This window comes from Carlito syrichta, unplaced genomic scaffold, assembly GCF_000164805.1.
Source record: "Carlito syrichta isolate Samal-C Ts95f unplaced genomic scaffold, Tarsius_syrichta-2.0.1 Scaffold305792, whole genome shotgun sequence".
Classification (NCBI taxonomy): domain Eukaryota; kingdom Metazoa; phylum Chordata; class Mammalia; order Primates; family Tarsiidae; genus Carlito; species Carlito syrichta.
Genome location: NW_007249888.1, coordinates 202,890 through 208,045, shown reverse-complemented (window position 1 = coordinate 208,045; position 5,156 = coordinate 202,890).

The following is a 5,156-nucleotide window of genomic DNA, read 5'->3' as shown; positions in this document are numbered from 1 at the left end:
CAAATTTAGCATATCATCCAGGAATTCTGCTCCTAGGTTTATCCACAAAATAATTCAAAACAGAAATTCAGACAGATTATTTGTATGCAAATGCTCATTGCAGCCTTATTTACAATATCCAAAAAGTAGAGTCAACCAAGTGTTTATCAACATCAAGTTGGATAAACAAGATGTAGTATACACATACAATGGAATATTATATAATCATAAAAAGGAATAACATCCTGATAGGTGCTACAACATGTATAAATCTCTCAAATATTATGCTAAGTGAAATAAGGTAGACACAAAAGAACAAGTATTATATGGTTAAACTTATATGAAATACTTGCAATAAGCAAATTCACAGAGACAGAAAGTAAAATAGTGGTTACCAGGTGCCAAGGGGAAGGAGGAATGGTGAACTATTGTTCAATGGTTATAGAGTTTCTGTTTGGGGTGATTAAAAGTTTGGGAAATAGGGAGTAGTGATGGTTGCACAACATTGTGAACATATTTAGTGGCACTAAATGATATACTTAAAAATGGTTTGTGGCAAATTTAAATAGCAAATGTATGCTAAATGTTACATATACTTTACCATAATTTCTGAAAATTAGCAGTGTAGTAAACCAAGAAACTCCATATTGAATTGTATACCTTCAATATGTGAAGTGTATGGTATGTTAATTATTCCTCAATAAAGCTGTTTTTTTTTTAAAAAAACAGCAACAACAAAAACAAATGGCATTCAGATTTCTGACTTGGTAAGTAAGTTGACAGACTACGACTCTCAAGATAACAAGGGAAAGTAAGCATCTTGAGGGGGATACAGAAAGTTCAGTTTGGGTATGTTGAATTTGAGATGTCCATCAAACATAAATGGTAAACAGTTGATCGTATGTGTCTGAAATTTGGAAGAGAAATCTGAATTAGACGTAAAATTCAGAGACCATCAGCAAGTATATGGTAATGACAGCCCTGAGAGTAGACAGAATTATCTATGAGGTATGAAAATAAAGAGACAAGAATCAAGAAGAGAATCTCAAACGCTATTGATATTTAAGAGGTAGGCAAGCAGAAACATCCCCAAAGAAGTCTGAAGATTAAGCAATTTAAAGAAAAAAACATATGGTAGGGGGAAAAGTGTGACTTTTTCATATCTTCTGTCACTGTAGGTAATTATTTCCTTTATATTTAAAGAAAGAAAACTAATTGCAGAGGTTTACATAAGAAGGAAAATCTATCCTGCCTCTATTTGCTTTATACTTAAAGACCAAGATGTATCCAATTAGAAACCCTTAGGTTTTAACCCTTCAAAACAAAAACAAAAACAAAAAACTGCTGTATGTATCAAACAAACCTAACCAGCTTACTTATTGAGAGCAAGAGACAGAAAGCCAGTGAGAGAAAAAAGTTGGCAGCTCACTATTAGCTACAACTTAAAGGAAAAGAAGGAAAATGCCCTTTAATCTAAAAATCTCTTCCATTTCTTCTCCTTGATGCTTGAAACCTCTAGAATAGAGAATAAATGCTTTTTAAAGCTAAAAATAGGATTTTAAAACCAAATACTCAAATCAGGAGCTATATTATGTAAAGAAATTCTGGCCAATAATTTTCCAAAATTATTGAAAGGCATAAATAACGTCCCTAATTTAAGAAGCTCACTAAACTCAGAGGAAGATAAATACAGAGAACCACAGCTAGGCATATGGTAGTGAAATCCTGAGACAACGACAATAAAGAGAAATGTTAAAAGCAGTCAGGTAGAAAAGATCTATTACTTTCAAGGGACAATAATAAATTGTAATAAAATTGACTAACTTCTAAATAATAAGAGACAAGGCTTACTTTTCTTTTTTTAATTATAAAGATACGGGGTACAATTCAGGGTTAGGTACACAAACATTGATTATGCAGGTACCATTGTTGATGAGGTGTGCCCCTCACCCCTAGCAGTTTCCCTCAACTGCCAATCCCACCCCCCTCCCCTGACAGTTTCCCATTACTGCCAAACACTTTCTTATAGTATTATAATTGTTCAAGTTCCGCTTATGAGTGAGAACATATGGTACTCTGTTCTTTGTTTCTGTGATAGATCACAGTATGATCGACTCCAAATCCATTCAAGTTGCTGCAGAATCCATGTATTTGTCCTTCTTTATGGCTGCATAATATTCCATTGTGTATATGTGTAAATGCCCTTTACACATATACACATTTTCTTTATCCAGTCTAGCTTTGGTGGGCAACCTGGTTGGTTCCATGTTTTTGCTATTGTGAATAGAGCTGCAACAAACATACGTGTGCAGGTATCTTTTTTGTCGACTGATTTGAGTTCTTCTGGGTATATTCCCATTAGAGGGATTGCTGGGTCATATGGAAGGTCAATTTCTGATTCTTTCAGAAATCGCCACACTGTCTTCCAAAGAGGTTGCACTAGTTTGCATTCCCACCAGCAGTGTAGAAGCGTTCCTTTTTCTCTACATCCTTACCAGCATCTGTTGTTTGTTTTATTAATAATGGACATTCTTACTGGGGTTAGGTGGTATCTCAATGTGGTTTTGTTTTTTTTTGTTGTTGTTTTTTTTGAGTTGGAGTCTCACTCTGTCGCCCAGACTAGAGTACAGTGGCCGCTTCCGGCCACCGCAGCCTCGACCTGCTGGGCTCCTGCGGTCCTTCCGCCTCAGCCTTCCAAGTAGCTGGAATTACAGGCGCGTGCTACCACGCCCAGCTAATTTTTTTGATTTATTGTAGAGATGAGGTCTCGCCTGACCAGGCGGGTCTCGAACCCGCGGGCTCAGGCAATCACTCACCTCAGCCTCCCAAAGGTGCGGGATTACAGGCTGAGCCACCGAGCCCGGCTTCAATGTGGTTTTGATTTGCATTTCTCTGATGATGAGTGAGGCTGAGCAATTTTTCTTGTGTCTATTGGCTAAGGCTAACTTTTCAGTAGAAACTATGGAAGGCAAAAGACAATGCAATGACATTTTAAAAATGTTAAAGGAAATAATTTCAACCTAAGATCCATCCTGCAAAAATATTCTTCAGATGTTACAGGATTTGCTAAAGGCCATTCACAACAACATAGATGAACATGGAGGACATTTAGCTAAGTGAAATAAGCCCAGTACAGAAAGACAAATGATCTCACTTATATGTGGAATCTTACAAAGGTAAACACATAGAAATAGGCAGTTGACTGGTAGTTACCAGAGGCTGATGGATGGGGAGTGAGTGAAGGATGGAGGGTGGGTGAGGAGGTAGTGGAGATGTTGGTCAAAGGGTACAAAGTTTCTTTAGACATGAAGAATAAGTTTTTGAGATCTGCACAGCATGGTGACTATACTTAATAATGACATAATATGCATCTCAAAATTGCTAAGAGAGTAGATTTTTTTTTTTTTTTGAGTTGGAGTCTCACTCTGTCACCCAGACTAGAGTGCAGTGGCCACTTCCGGCCACCGCAGCCTCGACCTCCTGGGCTCCGGCAAGCCTTCTGCCTCAGCCTTCCAAGTAGCTGGAACTACAGGCACGCGCTACCATGCCCGGCTAATTTTTTGATTTATTGTAGAGATGAGGGCTCGCCAAGTTGCCCAGGCGGGTCTCAAACCCACAGGCTCAGGCAATCCACTCACCTCAGCCTCCCAAAGCACGGGATTACAGGCTGAGCCACCAAGCCCGGCAAGAGAGTAGATTTTAAATGTTTGCACCATGGAAAAAAATTAGATGATGGATACATTAATTGTCTTGGTTTAGTCATTTCATAATGTATACGTACATTAAAACATTACACTGTATACTATATACATACAATTATTACTTGTCAATTTAAGTTTTTAAAAATTAATTTTAAAATGTTCTTTGAAAACGAGAGAAATATAAAGACATTTTCTATGAAATGAAGCCAGCAGCCTTCACTGTCAATATACTTATATTAAAATAAATATTAAAATCAATTATCCAGGAAGAGATCAAATGATCAAAAAAGAAACACAAACATTCAAGAAGGATGAAACAGCACAGGGAAAGATAAGTATAAATAAATATGGAGTGCTTAAGACAATAATCATGTGTCATGGGTTCAACATATATGCATAAGTAAAAAATAACGTAGGACAAAAATAAACACATAAGGAAGAAAATTGAACATTGAGTTAAAAGCTGTAAGATTTTGTACCGATTGGGAAAAATACATGACATAAACTGTGTGCCATACCAGGCTTCAAATATTTGCTATCTGGTACTTTACAGAGTTAGCAAAACCTTATTCTATCTAGTAAACTAGGTCAAGGTACTTAGGTTTTTGTTGTGTTGTTCAAATCTATATTCCTACTTTTTCTGTCTTCTTATTCTACCACCAAAAAAAGTGAATTAAAATATTTAAATCTAATAATAAAATTCAATAATACAAAAGACAAATTCTGTTTTGTACATGGGCAAAGAATGTGAGTAGACAATTATTCTTTAAAAATATGCAAATGGCCAATAAGCACAGAGAAATCTGTTTAACATCATAAGTCATTAGAGAAATGCAGATTGAAACAACAATGAGGAGGTACTACTTCATAGCCACTCTGATGACTATAATATTAAAAGAAAAAAGAAGAAAGTAATAAGAATTGGAAAGAATGTGAAGAAACCGGAACTCCATGCATTACTAGTAAAATGATATAGCCACTGTAGAAAACAGTTTAGCAATTCCTTGAAAAGTTAAACATGAGAGTTACCATATGAACAAGTGATTCCACTTTTAAGTATATACCCAAAAGAACTGAAAATATATGCTGATACAAAATCTTGTTTATAGCAGCATCATTCACAATAGGTAAAAAGTAGGGGAAAAATTCTAATGTTTGACAACCAGAGAATGGATATATAAATTGTGTTACATTCATACAGTAGAACACTACACAGCAAGTATACATAATTGTTAGAAATAACAATATGCATGAATTGCATACCCAAAATTTTGAGTAATAGAGGCTGGGCACAATAGATTAACAAAGCATGATTCCATCTCTATTATTTTTAAGAACAGGCTAAATTGATCCATAGTAAAATAAATCCAAATAGTGTTTATCTTTGGCAGATGGTATTGCCTAGGAAGTGTATAAGGGAGCTTAGTTCTAAGATGCTGGAAATGTTTATGCCCTGATTTAGATGGAAGTTAAATG